The 18,407-nt window shown below is 41.0% G+C and overlaps 1 pseudogene; it reads right to left on the bottom strand.

The window, feature by feature from the left end:
• Positions 1-16,880: 16,880 nt before the first annotated feature.
• On the bottom strand, positions 16,881-18,200 carry LOC102854972 (annotated as a pseudogene).
• Positions 18,201-18,407: the final 207 nt, after the last annotated feature.

Here is an 18,407-nt window from a genome sequence, read left to right as displayed (position 1 = left end):
GGCTTGTCAGTCACTGTAACTGGCCCCGTGTCATCAACATAAACAACAACAACAACAAAAACATTTTAGACTACTTATGAAGCTCGGTATTTTCTTAGCAGACTGTGAGCCATTTTGGCAGGCACATGGTTATTTCTCCTCAAGTAACTTTCTAAGGGGAGATCTCTGGGGTTGAAGCCCAGTTCTCTGACCTTGGAAAGATCACTTCCATCTCTACAACTTTCATTTTCTCATTTTTAAAGTGAGGATGATAGAAATTCTTTCAGCCCTAAATCCATCTCAGGGTTGGGGTGTGAGAATCTCTGACATAAAATATGTGCAAGTCTCCTTGAGCTGTAAAACACCATATAAATATTTATGGATATTGTTATTTTTATCTCAACTGAGACTAGAATATTTGTATTGGCCTTATGGCATATTTTTCCATGCCTGTAACTAATCATTCACTGCCTGTGACAGCAGGGCACTTACCATGGAAAAGATTCAGGATCTTAATAAACCTTATCTTGGGCCTTATCTTCAGGATTTTGTGTTTGTTAAGTGCCCATATAGAAATTATGGTTGACCTCTGTAATTGGTTAAATAACGCTGACTTGCCACTCATACCTGGTTAATGATGTAATTGCTTCCTGAGAGAAGGAGAAGTCTGGGTTTTGGCCTTACCTATAAACAGATTCTTTGCGTGACCAGGGAAATTAATTTCATCCATGTATCATTTTATCTGTGTTTGTGATTGCAACTTTTGAGTCCTTGTTCAGAGTCCCTATAAGATCATTATGTCTAGATTTCTTGATATGATTTTTAAAGTCATTGAGGACAAGAAACGTACTTAGTTTTCCTTCTCTCTTTCTGAAAATTATGGTCCCTAACTCAGTTGTTTAGAGGTGTAACACATTTTAGCAAGATTGCCAATTTAACTCGTAGTACAGCTCTGGTGGCACCATACTTAAAACATTCAGGGGCTAACTGAAAGATCAACAGTTAGAAGTCTTTGGGAGAAGAACAATGCTGTTTGCCTCTATTCTTAATGGGCAATTCTACTCTGTCCCACTGGGCCACTATGAGCTGGAATTGATTTGATGGCTAAGGATACATGCAGATGCAACAAAAAGACATCTTTGTTTTTATACTGTTGGTCTGGGCTTTCTCCTGAACTTTTAATTTATTTGATAATGAAGAGTGTCTTGGCTACCAATAGTTATATAAAAAATTTCCCCCAAATTTAGTGGTTTAAAGTAACATTTCTTTTCTCATAATTTCTTTGAGTTGGAGACCTAGGGGCGGGGGCAGGTAGCTTCACCTGTTCCTGATTCAGAGTCTCTCACAAAAGGCTTCAGAGGAGGTGACATCTACGGTGAGGTCAGGGGTGACCAACTGTCCTGGTTTCTCCCAGGGCAGCATAGCTTCTTGGAATGTAGGGCTAAACCCAGAAATCCCCGGGCAGACTAAGCTGGGCTTTATCTGAAGTCTGGACTGAGGGGGAAATGTCTTTCACATCCACATGTGTCATATGATTGCTTGTAGGATCCCTGCATTATGGGCCTCTCTGTTGGTCAGTTCAGAATATGGCAGCTTGCTCCATCAATGTGAACCAGTGAGAGAGAAAGAAGAACAAGTAAAAAACCATTCTTCCTGAAATCCAATCTTGAAAATGTTGTCTCAACATTTTAGTTGAATGCTGTTTATCTGAAGCAAGTTGCTGGTTCCACAACACACTCAAGGGAAAGGGGTTATACAAGGGCATGAGACCATCTTAGATGCTGCTTACTCCAGGCAGAAAACAAAGCAAAGCAGAGCAAAACAAAACTATGTTGAGCCAAATCTAGCGACTGTGGGCAACTCAGTATTTTTTAAACAGTCATTCAGAATTCAAGATTTCTTTCTCCTCTTTGTATTTTCTGGATGCTTTCTGAAAATAGAGCAGGAACCATCATTCTGCTTTGAGGAAGTGCAATGACACACTTTCAGACTCTTGCAGTCTCTAGAGACAACAAACTCCGTTGTTAGTGGTGAGGCTCCTTATATGTCAGCTTACTGCTGGCCTGTGGCTCTGTAGCTAAATTTATGGCTGACTGACTTGTGCTTTAGAATCTCGATTTAGTTGGGCTTCGTTGTCTTCCCTGAATTGATACAACTTGCACTTTTAAAAACAGACTTCTCAACCTCTTGGGAGCTCTGATGGCCTAGTGGTAAAAAGCTGTGCTACAATCCCAAAGGTGTGCAGTTCAAATCCATCAGATGGTCTGCTGGAGAAAAAGGGCCAATCTTCTCCTGTGCCAGTCAAATCCCATTCTACAGTACACAACAAGGAAAGGTGGGGGGGAACCCCAACAAACCAAAACAGATTTCTCCTTTCCCCTGACACTCTAGCCTTGCAGCATCTCTGGTGGCTCCTGTCAGTGACCTTCTGGAAAGCTTTCCACCCTGTTCCTTCAGAGCCCTGCCTATACAGTGATAAAATGCTTCACTGCTATTTCAAAGGCTGGAAGTTCAAATCTGCAAGCTGTTCTGTAGGATAAAGATGAGGATGTCTGCAGCCTAGAAAATCCTATGGGGCAGTTCTACTCTATCCTATAGGGTCCTTGTGAATCAACCTGATGGCATGATTGTTTTTTAAACATCATATGTAGTCTTCTGTCTTTCTCAGGACATGTGGAAAATCTGAATGTACCTGTTTGGGGGCTCAGCCCTCCCTCTGGGCATCCACAGTGCAAGTCAGTTTTGCTGAGTCTACCAAATAGTAAATGAGGCAGAATTGTCTCTATTTTGGCTCCTCCCTCAATTCCTTAAATCCCATTCTAGGAATTAGGCCGTCTTTGGAGGAGAGATGAGGGCAGAGAGCCATGACATTCAGACCCATTTTCTGTCTCCTTTCGTTCCCACCATCCTCCAGAACTGGAAAGGTAGACTTTACTGTGTTTGTCTCTGAGTTCTCTGAGACCAAAGTATGCAGAGAAACTTTCTCTAAGCAAGGCATGGGTCTTACTTTGTTAACTAGAGTTCTATCAGCGGAAGTTAAAGAGTCCTTATTTCTTTATCCAAAGGTTGGACTTCATGACTACACCTTGATGTGGACTGGTGAAAATCAGATTTTTGACTCAAAGTCATAATGCCATAAGGCCATAAAGCCTCTTAATGCCTCTGGCAACACTCCTCCCCTCCCTGCAAAACAAAAACTCAACCAGTTATAATGCCATAAAGCCTCTTAATGCCTTGTGGCAACTCCTTCTCCCCCCACAAAACAACAACAACAACAACAAAACCCAATAAAAATGCCTTTGGCTAAGTATAGTCTGTGAAGGAACCTCACTTAACAGAGAAATAAAAATATATCTAAAAAAAATCTATTTCAAATTTTACAAATGTGATTCTCATGGTTTGCATTGTTTTTCATACCTTCAGGTGACTTCCTGGAGTGGTCAGTGGCCCTGACTTCAGCAACTGAAAACCCACTTTTCTTTTTAAAAGAAATGATACTTTCTTAAAATTTTGGTGAAAGTTTAACACAGTAAGGTATGATCTCATTTAAGACATTTCATACAAATTGGTGACAAGAATTACAATTATTGCAATATGCCAACATTCTGTTTAAATTCTGTTTTCCTAGGACTCTAATTGCCCTTTCTCCTTAGTTTTTAATTTTTGCTTCTGAGTAATTGTTGACTCTTTGGTTTCATACTGACAGTTTTTAAGTAGGGCACAGTCTTAGGGGGAATGAAAGGCCACCTGGGAGCTAAGCATCATTCTATGCTGACTACACCTTCTGGGAAACATTCCAATTAGCCTGGTGTAAGATGGCTACAGCCACTCAGAAGAGAACACAGCCACCAGCCACATCGTGCCAAACTGTCAGCTATGACACAATCCACTTAAGGGTCCTGAGTAGCTCCATATAGGAGAACAAGCAGAGGGCATCCAATCAGCGTCCTTCATGGAAAGTTGACCACCAAACAGACCACCCTACCTCCAACCCCCTGCATATAAAACTTTACTTGCAGCTTTCCCATGTGCAACTTTACTGCCTTACTCTGCCTTTCTCTGGCCTAAGACAGCAAACCCGCCCAAGAGCTGATCATAAACTCCTTTGTTTCACGTCATCTGGTTCTCCATGCCTTTTTTACCTTACAGGGAATACCTTTTATTCTGTGAGCTAACATCTCTTTGCTAAAATGGGATGAGTTGGGACTGGCTCGGTTCTAGGTTTAGAGTGTCCTAGGTATCCCTTCACCCTTCCAAGCAAGACGTTTTTCTCCAAGGACTGATTGCTCCTTGCAACATGTCCAAAGTATGTCAGATGAAGCTTCAGAATCCTTGCCTCCAAGGAGAAGCCTTATTTAACCCTCTCTAGGATGAACCTGTTCATTTTCTTAGCAGTCCCTGGTACATTCAATACTCTTCTCTGACACCACAGCTCAAAGGCATCAATTCTCCTTCTATCCTCCCTAATCATTGTCCAACTCTGATGGATATCAAGTGATTACAAAGACCATGGCCTGTGTCAAGCACACCTTAGTCTCCAGAGTGACACCATTACTTTTCAGTACATTGGAGAGGTAATTTTCACTGAACAAACTAGAAAATACCTAAACTTATATTCCATCCAGATGCCCCATTATTTATAAAAGCAAAGAAACAGAGGGACAGACTAAATAAAAGAGACTGATGAATTTAACATCAGGGATAAAGCATGGAAAGAAAAGGTAGTGTCACTACATACAGCTCTGGAGAGTTCTTAAAGCTACAGAGGAATGTTTTGCATAGATTACGGCTTTGCCTTGAACAACAACAAAAACAAAAGGGTGCTAACTTGGACAAGGAGGAGAGATGATTGTGGTAGAGTTAAAGAGGGCAGAAGTGGGTCTGCTTCTTGTAACCCTAAGGACAGATGTAATAAGTACTACTGTGATGTTAGCCAAGATATTGACCTTTTTTAGCCATTAGCCCCTTCTAGTCTCCAGCGACCTTAACTGCAGACACATGATCTTGCAAAACAGCATCAGGTGTGGAACTAGGATAAGAGAAAGAGTGCTTCCTTAAGAGCAATATTTGACAGGTAAGCATTTTACCCAAAAGAGCTGATGAGAGTACTCAGATAAACAGATCAGGTGTTGGTCCCTTCAGCAGTTTGTTGTGGTCCCACCCTTACTTCTCCCTGCCAGCATCCAGCTCAATTCCCTCTCCTTTTCCCTCTAGTATCCCCCATCCCCTGCCCCCACCTTATTCTGATTTGATAGCTCAAACTTTTCACCACCTCTATCCTCCCATTCCTCTCCAATTGCCTGTGATATCCCTGCTCCTGGCACAGGGGAAGTGGAGCAGTGCCTAAGACCCTAGATGAGCTCATTAACTGCAGTAAGTGTGTCAGAGACAATGAAATTTTTCAAGAAAGAGCAGAGTTCTGAGCTGTTGCACATAGAGTTCCTATGAATTGCAGGTGAATCAGCAAAACAGCACTAGGCAAACCTTGCTCGACGATAAAAGGAACAGACTAAGAAGTAGAGATGAAAGAAGAGAGATGCCAGGTCACATGATGATTTTCCAACAGTTAGAAACACAAGAGAAACTAGGATCTTCCAGAATCAACAGGGATAAAGCCTTCTCTTAGAGCTGTCCCTCTGAATGTAGACTTCTAGCCTCCCAAATTGAGAGGGAATAAATCTCTGTTTCTTAAAGGTACCCAATTGGGACATTACTGTTTTAATAGCATTAGATGACTAAGAAGACTAAAGTCCTCACCACTGACCAATAGGCAACATCATGAGAGATAGAGAAAAGATTGATGTTTTCAAGGATTTAATTTTACTTGAATTGACCATCAACACTCGTAGTAACAGCAGTCAAGAAATCAAAAGATATGTTGGGAATATCTGCTGTCAAGAGCCTCTCCAAAGTGCCAAAAAAGCAAGAATGTCAGTTTAAAGGCTAAGGTGTGCTCAAAAAGGTGTGGACAATGTGTTCCTTATAGGCAAGGATTTTGAAGCTTTCACTCACATACTTTGGCTATGTTGCCAAGAGGAACCAGATCTTGGAGACAGACATCATGCTTGAAATTGTGGAGGGACAGCACAAGAGAGAAACTCCCCAAATGAGATGGATTGACTCAGTGACTGGGAGAATGGGAGTATATGTGTTGGAGACAGTGAGATTGGCTAGAGCATGGTTCAGAGCTGTTATACATAGGGTAGCTATTAGTTTCAAGTGATTTGATGGCACAAAACAATAACAGCAACAAAACAAGGTCAAGAGCTGAATCAGAAGAGAAAATAAATGGTAGACATTATATGTTCATTCATGTGACAGCACCTGTTAGAATGAGATGAATGCTTCTAGAGAGTTGCATGCAGATATTTGGAAAGAGACCAATGACCTTTTTGCTTATTTATCTTAATATGCTCAACTGTGTGAGACTCCAGAGACATATTATTATTATCATTTCACAAGTTAGGAAATCAAGACTTAAGTAACATATTTACAGTATCAAAACCAGAAGTGTTAGAAACAGAATATCTGCCTCCAAAGTTAATAGATGTACTCCTGTGCTCCCACATCTAATGCAATCATAGAAACAGTTGAAATAAAGAAATTAAATGTGGCAAATCCATAAATTGTGTAAAAGGCATTTAATTGTGACATCTTACAAATGAGAATCAGATCAACTAGAGAGGCCAACAGAGAAAACAATGCCCAGAGAAAAGAGTAAAGTGGAGACTAAAATGAAATTGTTATGGGAAGGGAAAGTATTTGTCTAAATCATACTTTGTTAAAATGACTCACTTTATTGTTGTTGTAATTGTTAAGTGCAATCAACTACAACTTGTAGCAACCCTGTGAATAGTGGGCCATGATGTCTTTTTTTGAAGGAATAGCCTTGCCTAACTACATGTCCAAAGTATGAAAGAAAAATCATCATCTTTGAAAAAAAAATCTTCATCTTTGCTTCTAAGGAGAACTCTGACTGCATTTCCCCCAAACTTAAGTTTGTTCTTTGGGCAGTCCATGGAATATTCAGTACTCTTCTCCAACGTCACAAATCAAACCCTTCAGTTCTTCTTCTGTCATCCTTATTTATTGTCCAGCTCTTCAGTAATGGAAGTTCTTGCCATCAGGTGTTTGGGCATCAAGTGTATTAAGGCTGGGCTTTGGAGTCACATTGGCTGGATTCAAGGCTTTATGTGGCTGCATACCTTTGACCAAGTTGCTTAGTCTGAATTCTGTTTTATCATCAGTAAGATGAAGCAACCTACAAAATCTGCTGAAGATTATCCAGAAACAAATGGAATAGTACATTGACAGAGAACTACCAGAAATACAAGCTGGGTTTAGAAGAGGTTGTGACACTACAGACATTATTGCCAACGTTTGATGGATCTTGGCAGAAAGTAAAGAGTACCAGAGGAATGTCTATTTGTGTTTCATTGATTATGCAAATGCATTTGAATGTGTGGATCTCAACAAATTGTGGCTAATCCTGAGAGACATGGAATCCCAGAACACTTGATTGTGCTTATGTGAAACTTATTCTTGGACCAGGAAGCAGTCATCTGAACAAAGCAGGAAAACACTGCATGGTTCAAATTCAGGAAAGGAGTGTGTCAAGGATGCTTCCTGTCTCCATATCTTTACAATATATTTGCAAAACAGATCATTTGGGAAGCAAGTCTTTATGAGGAGGAATGTGGTGGTATCAGGATTGGAGAAAAACTCATCAATAACCCATCTTATGCAGATGACACAACCCTGCTTGCTGAAAGTGAAGATGACCTGAAGCACTTGCTGCAGAAGGTCAAGGACTCTAGTCTTAAATATGGATTGAAGCTCAACATTAAGAAGATAAAGATTCTCACTACTGGGCCAATTGGCAACACCATGATAGATGGAGAAGAGATTGAGGTTGTTAACAATTATGATTGCTTGGCTCCACAATCAACACTCTTAACACCCCCCATCAGGAAATCAAAAGATGAATTGCATTGGGAAAATCTGCTGTCCGGAACCTCTCCAGATTGTTGAAAAACAATAATTTTGGTCTAGAGGCTAAGGTAGGCCACGGTCTTCACAATTACTTTTTTATGCTTCAGAGAGCTAAACAATGACTAAGGATGACAGAAGAAGAATAGATGTTTTTGAGTTGGGTGCTAGCAAAGAGTCTTGAATATACCATGAACTGCTAAGAAAACAAATTGGTCTGTCTGGAGACAGTGAAGTCAAGTTTCTCCTTGGAGGCTAAGATTTTTAATTTCTGTCTAACATACTTTGGGCACATAGCCAGGAGAGGCTGGTTCTTGGAGAAGGATATCATGCTTGGAAGGGTAGGAGGAAGACCCCGGATGGAATGGATTGACACAGTGAATGGGCTAATGGGAGTTGATGTGTCAGAATTAGTGAGATTGACTCAAGACTGGGCAGGTTTCAGAGCTACTGTACATGGGGTCACTATGAGTCACAGGAGACTCGATGGCACATAACAACAACAAAGTGAAGAAAATGAAAGAACCTGCTTTGGAGAATTGTAAAAATACACACACACACACACACACACACACACATGGAAGATTCTACTTTTTTCTTTTTAAAAAATATTTTATACTGATTTATTTGCAAAGTTTGAATACATTGTTTTTCACAAAAGATCTTTCCCATTTCCTTCACCCTCCAACCTATCAAATTGTGCACCCCTATGATTAACACCACCCCACCCCTCTGCCTATCCTCATCCCTCTGCTTCAACTTCACCCCCCCTTGTATCCTTATACTAATTCTGCAATAATGATTTTTATACAGTATTTATACTTGTGGTACTGAGTTCACTCAGCATAATGCTCTCCAGTCCTCCCAAATTAGGTAGTAGTTTACAGAATGATTGCTCCTGTGTGCTATGAAGTATTTATTCCATTGTGTGAATGTACTACAACTTCTCAATCCATTAATTTATGGTTGAACATCTGAGCTGTTTCTGTGTCCTTGTGATGGTGAATAATGCTGCTGTGAACATTGGTGTACAAGTCTCCTTTGGAGTCTCAGTTCTAATTTTCTTGGAGTATATTCCAAGCAATGGAATAGCTGGGTCATATGGAATTTCTATGTTCAGTTTTTTAAGGAAGTACCAAACTGCCTTCCAGAAGTTTTTCAGGATTTTTTTCAAGGAGATCGAAAGGGAACTTGTCAAGTTTATTTGGAGAGAAAAGAGACATTGAATAAGCAAAATATTTCAGAGAAACAAAAATTAAGTGGGAGGTATAGCACTCCCTGACCTCAAAACTTACTACACATCAATAGTAATCAAAATAGCATGGTATTGGTACAATGACAAGCACATAAACTAGTGGAACAGAATTGAGAACCCAGAAATAGACCCAGCTATCTATGGTCAACTGATATTCAACAAGGAAATAAAACCTATCGAATGGGGAAATTACAACCTGATCAACAAATGATGTTGGCAAAACTGGACTACTACCTACAGAAAACTGAAACAGGATCCACATCTCATACCATACACCAAAATTACCTCAAGGTGGATCAGAGGCTTGGGAGTAAAGCCCAAAACCATAAAGTTCATAAGAGATAAAGTGGAATCTAGCTTAGAAGGCCTAGCCTACAGTATAAAGAGACTGCCAAATACAGCCAGAAATGTACAATCTGAAGGTGATAAAATTGATGAATGGGACCTTCTAAAGATTAAATTCATGTGCACATCTAAAAGTTTTTCCAACAGGGTGAAAAGAAAACTTACCAAGTGGGAACAAACATTTGACAATACTATACTCTTGGGCCTCCACAAGAAAAAGACTGACACCCCAATAACAAAATTGGCAAAAGACATGGAGAGAATTTTTACAGAGGAAGATATTAAAATTGCCAATATACACATGAAGAAACACTCCAAATCACTGGCAATAAGAGAGATGCAAATCAAAACTACAATGAGATACCATCTCACTGCAGTGGCATGACAAAGTTTCACAAGATAGCAAGTAATAAATGTTGGAGAGGATGAAGCAAGATTGGAACTATTATATATTGTTTGTTGGGATTGTAAGTTCCTACGTTTTAAAGATGATCACACCAGTATTCACCTTCCAATTTACATGATATTTTAAATTGAGATTTTTCATTTTCTCACTGAGAAACCAGATCTACTTTCTCTTTATTTGACTATGGGAAGATGAGTGACTTCTCTGAGCAACAGATTACAGCAAAAATGACACTATACAACTTCAGAGGTTAAGTCATAAAAAGGACGTTATAGCTTCAATTTAGTTTCCTCATTCTTTGGACACTTGCCTTTGGAACTCAGCTACCATGCCAGGAAGACTCACCATTCCTGTAACCTCCTATTGTTGTGTATCAGAGTCAGAACCAATCCAGAGCTAGTTAACCACACAGGAGGAGATTGCCCGTGCTTCTCCTGCCTAGCCCCTAATTCCCAGACTTTGTGTTTTCCATCTGAAGCCAGGGAATTTGTGCAACTCATTTTCTGTTCATTGATTTATTGTGCATTGCTAGACTAAGCAGACTTCAACAAAAGTTAATTCTGGTACCTACCAACTCAGGAATCAGATTGTCAGTAAAATACCATCAAAATTTAGATTCACACATTCTTCTAAGCAGTATAGCACTGGTCTGTGCGTTGCTGTACAGAGATAACTCGTGGTTGCTATGATGCTAAACACTGTGACACTGATGTGCCAAATGCGATAATGGTTACCCATGGTGGACAGTGTTTAGTGGAGCTTCTCAATTGAAACAATTGGAAGTAGGAGTGGCATCCACTGCTCAGATCTTTTGTTCATAGAGTCACTGTGAGTTGTCTTTGACTCGATGACACTTAACAACAGATAATAATAATACTTTATGCAACAGATTAAACCTAGTCCATAATCCTTTTCAGTCTTTGGCAGAATTGACTTTTTTTGCTAGTCTTTTGTATATGTTTTAGCTGAATGCTCACTGATTTAGCTCAGGAATGAGGAAATTCTAACATGTAGTTCAGAGGTGTTCAGCCATAGCTCTTGTAATGTAGGAATACATAATAATAAAACCTTATAAATGGTCTTACATGTGATTTTAAGATCTTTAATCTCAAGTGAGATTTACAAATACTTTTGGGTAGAATTAACGTATATATTGGTGAATATGTGTTTGCTTTGACTTGTAGCTGTTGAGATAGATGATACAGTATATGCATATCAAAGAGAATTATGTACAATTATGAGGAAGAAACAAAGAAACTACTGACTACTTTTTGGCATATATGTGAGTGTATTAAGAAATCAGACTCTAGGGTAGCATTTCAAGAGGCTTTTGGCAAGTTGGCACATATCCAAATGTTATGCAATCATATGGCAAATACTGTACCCATTGGAGGAGAAATAAAGACTATGGGGGAATTGGACAGGACATTGTACATCTGCCAAGAACTGTGAGGGCCCAAGATTTTATGCTACTTTCAAGTAAATAAATTTTTCTTTCACAATTTCATGGACACTGATAGATACTCCTGGATTTCTTGAATAAAGATAACAGGAGAAGAATCAATGCCTTTGAGCTGTGGTGTTAGAGAAGAATACTGAGTATCCCATGGATTGCCAAAAGAACAAAAAAGTATGTCTTGGAGAAAGTGCAGTCAGAATGCTCCTTGGAGGCAAAGATGACAAAACTTTCCCTCATATTCTTTGGTCATGTTTTTATTGGTATTTGCCATAGAGATCCTATGAACAACAGCTCTGAATCTTGTCCGGTCCTGAGCCAATCTCACTATCTTTGATATACCTGACTGCATTGCCACAGTTATTGTGTCAATCCATCTCACCTAGGGTCTCCCTCTCCTGCACTTAGCCTTCACCCTCCCAAGTATGATGTCTTTCTCCAAGGACTGGCTTTTCCTGACAACACACCCAAAGTATGTGAGACAGAGCGCCAAAATCCTTGCCTCCAATAAACAACCTGGGTAAGAGAGGCTATTCCTTGGAAAGGGACATCATATTGAAAAAGTGGAGGCTTGGCAAAAGAGAAGAAGACCTTTATTGACACAATTACTGCACAGTGGGCTCAAGTATGTAAAAAATTATGAGGATGGCAAAGGATAGGACAGGGTTCAGGTTGTTCATAGTATCTCTGTGGGTTGTGCTAAGATCAATGGCATCTAATGACAACAACAATATCATACATGTTGTTGTTCTTATGCGCCATTGAGTAGTTTGCAAGTCATAGCGACCCTATGTACAACAGCCATAAACCCTGCTCTATCCTGTGCCAATCGCATTGCCTCTGACACACCCACCCCGATTATCTCAGTCACTGAATCAATCCACCTCATAGAGGGCCTTCCCCTCCTGTGCTGTCCCTCCACCCTCTCAAGCATGATGTCCCTCTCCAAGGACCTCTCCGTTCTTACAACATGTACAAAATATGTCAGACGAAGCCTCAGAATCCTTGCCTCCAAGGAGTAGCCCAGTTTAACCCTCTCTAGGATGAATCTGTTTGTTTTCTTGGCAGTCCATGGTACATTCAATACTCTTCTCCAGCACCACAGCTCAAAGGCATCAATTCTTCTATCCTCTCTAGTCACTGCCCAGCTCTCTGATGCATAGCAAGTGATTGCAAAGACCATGGCTTGTATCAGGTGCACCTTGGTCTCCAGAGTGACACCATTGCCCATTGCTCTTCAGCACTTTGGAGAGGTTCCTAGCAGCAGAGTTTCTCATTGCAATATGTTTTTAAATTTCCTGGCTGCTGGTGCCAAGGGTATTGACTGTGGAGCCAAGCAAACTAAAGCTGTTAACAATCTCAATCTCTTCACTATCATCCTGATGTTACCAATTGGCCCTGTCGTAAGAATTTTTGTCTGCTTGAAATTGAGCCTCAATCCGTATTGAAGGCTGCAGTCCTTGGACTTCTGCAGCATGTGCTTCAGATCCTCCTCAGTTTCAGCAAGCAGAGTTGTGTCGTCTGCATTAACTCAGATGGTTGATGAATAATCCATGGGAACCAAAATATGACCTTGAGTCTATCCCATCTGAATTTCAGAGCCATCTCAGGAATAGGTTTGAGGCCTTGAACACCAATGAATGAAGACCAGATGAGTTGTGGGAGGATGTCAAGAGTGTCATCCAGGAAGAGTGCAAAAGGTCATTACAAAGACAGAGGAGGAAGAAAAGACCAAAATGGATGTCAGAAGAGACTTTGAATATTATACTAGAGTGCCAAGAAGCAAAATCAGAGAGTAGAATTAAAGATATTAAAGAACTGAACAGAATATTTCAAAAGGCAGCATGGGAAGAGAAGGTAAATCATTACAATGAAATATGCAAGGAGCTTGAGTCAGAAAATCAAAAGGGCCTAACTCACTCAGCATTTCTTTTTTTTCCCACTCAGCATTTCTTAAGCTCAAGGAACTGAAGATCAAATTCAAACCTCGAGTTGCTATAATTAAGGATGTTTTAGGGAGAATATTAAACAATCCAAGAAGTATTAAAAGAAGATGGAAAGAGTATACAGAGTCATTGTACCAAAGGGAATTGGCAGACACAGAAGAATTTAATGAGCAAGAGCCTATGGTGGTGAAGGAAGATTCAAGCTGCTTTGATGGAACCGGCAAAACATACGCCCCAGGAATAGATAGTATACCAATTGACGTATTTCAACTAACAGATGCTATCTTAGATTTGCTCACCAAGTTGTGCCAAGAAATCTGGAGGACAACCACTTGGCCAACTGACTGTAAGAGATCTGTATTTGTTACCATTCCAAAGAAAGTTTACTCAACAGAGTGTAGAAATTATTGAACAATATCATTGATTTCATATGCAAGCAAGATTCTGCTGAATATTATCCAAAAACAACTGGAACAACACATCAACAGAGAACTACCAGAAGTGCAGGCTGGGTTTAGAAGGCGTCATGGTACTAGGGATATTACAGCTAATGTTAGATGGATCTTGGCTAAAAGCAGGGATTACCAGAGGAATGTCTGTGTTTCTTTGGTTATCCAAAGGCGTTTGACTGTGTGGATTACAACAAACTATGGCTGACTCTGAGAAGAATGGAAATCCCAGAACACTTGATTGTGCTAATGTGAAACCAATATTTGTACCAGGAGGCAGTTGTCAGAACAGAGCAAGAACACACTTCATGGTTCAAAATTGGGAAGGATGTACGCCAGGGATGTGTCCTATCTCCATACCTTTTTAACCTATATGCAGAAAAGATTATCTGGGAGGCTGGGCTGTATGAGGAGAAGTATGGCATTTGAGAATTAGATTAGGTTGTATTTATTACCCTTTCCTAGAGTTATAGGCTTGCTAATCAAGCTTTGGACGTATGCTCTGAGAATCATTCATGGCCTGTTTTTGCTATCTCTTTCACACACACACACACACACACACACACACACACACACACTCTCAAAGATTAAAGGGACAAGAAGGCAATTTGTTAAAGTTCCTTTAGTATTTCATGTTATATTAAAGTGTTTCTTCAAGATCCCCTCAAAACGCAATTTCAAAATCTTTTGACTATATGTCTAAAGAGTAGAAAATAAGACATAAGGGCACAGGGCCATACACATCTCTATGAAAGTACCCGAATAAGTGAGAATAGTAAAGCCCCTCACTGCCCCAGAGCAGAAAGCAGATAAAGAGCCAGTATCCCAGGCACATGGTGCCTCTAAAACCACACCAAAAGCAAGATGTTCAATATTCATGGTTGATGCACTGACTTTACTCATAGTTATGGTGCTGAGAATGGGATTTCTTAGGGAAATAAGTTGGACAGTAATAGAAGACAAAGAATATTTAATAATACAAATCCAGATTTAGTCCAGAAGTCCCAAACCAGAATAACAGCAAAGGGCAATTCCTTAATTAGTAAAAGTTCTGATATCAGTTTAGTAGCATAAACCCAAAAAGCTTCTGGTTTCCTCAATCATCCACTAAAGTTTTACTCAGAGCAGTTAATAAGTCAGCTTCTTGTTCAAGTATCTGGCAGGAACAGCAAAAACTTTTAACTGTGGTCTTTACCGTAGGCTCCTCTGGTTATAATTTGCCACAGTTTCTCCACAACAATGCCACAGTCTTTCCACCACCATAACCAAGGTCTTGCTCCTGTCTTCTTCAAGTATTGCCACCTAGTGTGGAAAGCACTCTCTCTCTTATTCTAGTCCCACAGCTATTGATGATTTACAAGAGCATGTATCCACAGTTAAGGTGGTTAGAGAGCAAATGGGGCTAAAATAATGGCTAAAAAGAGCCAAATGTAGGCTAAAACGGAACTATAGTACACTCAGTCACATTATGAAAACTCAGAAATCAATCATACAGAAAACTCCCATCTTGCAAAACTAGTCAAAATCAAGTTGCTCCTTGAAGACAAGAATTTTTTTCAACTTAGTTTAGGTGTGTTGTTAGGAGGGGTCAGTTCTGGGAAAAGGACATGATGCTTGGAAGAGCAGAAGGTGAATATGAGACAGGAAGATCTTGGGTGAAATGGATTGACACAGTAACTGTGGCAATGGAGGAAGATATGTCAGAGATAGTGAAGTTGGCTCATGAGAGGGCAAGGTTCAGAGTCATTGTTCATAGGGTCACTATGAGTCATGGTGGCCTAGTGACAAGAAGCTGTGCTGCAGTCCAAAGGTGTGTGGTTTGAATCACCAGCTAGCTGCTCCATGGGAGAAAGATGAGCAATCTCCTCCCATGCAATTAACTGCCTCTGACAACCACCTGAGGGTCAGCAATGGTTGAGATCCAACTCAACAGTACACAACAACAACAATAATCCTTGGAAAGGTACATCATTTTTGAAGAGGTGGAGATCAGTAAAAGAACGGAAGACCCTCAAATGAGATGGATTGACACACTTGTTGTCTGAAGGGGCCAGTCCTGGGAGAAGGACACCATGTTTCCTAGGAGGGGCCAGTCCTGGAAGAAAGACATCATGTCTTTCAGGAGGGAACAGTCCTATGAGAAGGATATGCTTGAAAAAATAGGATGTCAATGGAAGAAAGGAAGACCCTAGATGAGATGAATTGACTGTATGTCAGAGATGAGGAAGATGACACAAGATAGACAGGGATCAGATTTGTTATTGATAGGGTTGCTATGAGTCGCACTTCATTCAATGATACTTAACAATAATGACAATACTGACCATACCAGAAGTTTGTGTAAATCTATTGATAATCTAAAAAAGAGAAAGAAGGGGAAAAAAATTAAATGAAAGACTGCAATCTTTCACAAACCTTGCTGTAGTGTTGTTGCAGTGTACCATTGAGTCAGAACCTACCCATAGCTGACCCTCTGGTGGGTTTTCAGAGGCACCTAATTGCACAGGAGGAGATTGCTCATGTGGAGCAGTTGGTGGATTTGAACTGCATACCTTCAGGTTTGAGGCACAGCTTCTTGCCACTAGACCAACAGAGCTTCCTCAAAAACCTTAATAGATATTATAATAAAATTATCTACATGCTGGATAAAATCCTTAAGTAGGCAATATTATTATTATCACTCTTTCGAAATAGGTAGTGGTAAATATCTCTCTTGTGCTTTATAATACTGTCATATATCACTCTGTAGGTTAGTTTTGAAAGAGTTAGCACTGCCCCTCACCAAAAGAAGTGAGGCTTTAGTTAATAAGCAAGTTTCCTTTTTATTTGATGCCTTTTTCTCTTTTGAAGATTAAACAATGTCATTCCGTACATTTTTCTATGATCAAAACTCATAAAGATTTGATGCTTCTGAATTTGGATGGTGTTCTGTGAGGAATAGAATGGTAAGACTTCCAATTTTATTATGCATTTTTTTTCCAATGGTCAGTTTCCTTTAATGACCACTATTCTCCCCGAAGGGCAGGTGCAGGCAGCGAGGTGACAAGCCGTTGGCTCACTTGAAGATCTTGCCCTCTTTGACGGCCTTGCCCACGTGCTGGAAGGCCCCCTCCTAGGAGAAGTACTCTCGAACCAGCGTCTGGGTCTCCTCACTGCTAGGATCCAGTTTCTGCCACATGTAGGACTCGTAGTTCACCTGCCAATCTGGACTCAGCAGGAAGGCAAGCTCTTGACCTCTGAAGACCCACACTCCAAAAATGGAGCTGCTATTGTTGGTTCCAAAGAGGATGACACTGGCAAAGGCGTTCTTTCACAGTTTATCCAATTGCTGGAACATTCCAGTGATGAGGTTGCAGCTCATGAAGGTCTGGGTGAGCTCCTCAGGGAAGCAATACTCGTTATACCATAAGGACCAGCCGTCCTTATCAAAATGTTCCCAAAAATGGGGCAGGGCCACAGTCAGCGTGTCCTCATTGGAGTACTTGCGCTTAAACTCGTCCAACACAAAGGTACTTTTGGGCAGGTGAGCAAAGGGGTCCTTGGCCTTTGGCTTGGCAGCGAGTGCCTGCTCACATTCGTCCATCTCCTCCTCGGGAGCAGCAGCAGCAGGAGCTGCTGCCTTTTTATCTTCCTTCCACTCAGCCTGGGCCTTTTGCTTCTCCTCCCGGGATCCCTTCTCTTTCCGTGGGACATCATTTTTAGGCTGGCTTTCTGCAAACTTTTTAGCATCGAACTGGGCATCTTCTCACAGAGCTTCACTTCCCCTAGGACTGCCCGGAACTGAGGCTGGTTAATGCAGGTGAGGAACCAGCGGTTAGTGTTAGGAAAAGCCTGGCGGAAAGATGGCTCTAGTACCTGTTTTTAGAGCCACAACAGGGTACAGACAACCGTGATGTCAGCCAAGGTGACACGTTCACCCACCAGGAAAGTCCTTGTCTTCAAGTGAGGGTCCAGGGGGCCCAGAATTCGCCTCACCTCCTCCTTAGCATTCTCTGTAGCCTGCTTGTTGTGGTGCATGATGCCCAAGGTGGGAAACACCCAAGTGCTGGCTGGGGGAAAGATGTCGCTGTCGGCAAAGCTCACCCACTGCACCACTTGGGCTGCTGCCTCTGGGGTACTTCCCCGCAGCTCATCACTGCTCACGTAGTAGGCAATGGCATTGCTCTCAAACACACAGAATCCATTGTCACCCTCAAAAGCTGGAACCTTGCCGGCTGGAAACTTGCGGAGAAATTCAGGGGTGCGGTTGGTTTGGCCGAAATGGAAGTGTGGTGGTGTGGAGAGCACGCGAACTTGAGCCCCGCTGTACTGAGCGGCGATGAGGGCCTTAAAGGCCCTCCAGTTTTCCGGGTATGTACAGGGTCCCAGCCGCCATGGTGATTCCGCAGAGAAAAGGCTATCATGTATTTTTTATATGTGTGTGCTCCAAGGTTACATTATGAAGTTCAATGCTTACAAGTTTTTTCAACATGAGGATCTGATAAATCACCAAAATTGCCTAATTCCAAGTTTTCCATCTGTTATAAACAACTTGGAGAACTCAGTGTTTCACTGCTATCCAGACCTGAGGAAATGACATCAA

The sequence above is a fragment of the Elephantulus edwardii genome, unplaced genomic scaffold (assembly GCF_000299155.1).
Source record: "Elephantulus edwardii isolate Elephantulus edwardi_28Jun2011 unplaced genomic scaffold, EleEdw1.0 scaffold00112, whole genome shotgun sequence".
NCBI classification, from domain to species: Eukaryota; Metazoa; Chordata; class Mammalia; order Macroscelidea; family Macroscelididae; genus Elephantulus; species Elephantulus edwardii.
This window is presented reverse-complemented; position numbering and strand designations above follow the sequence as displayed.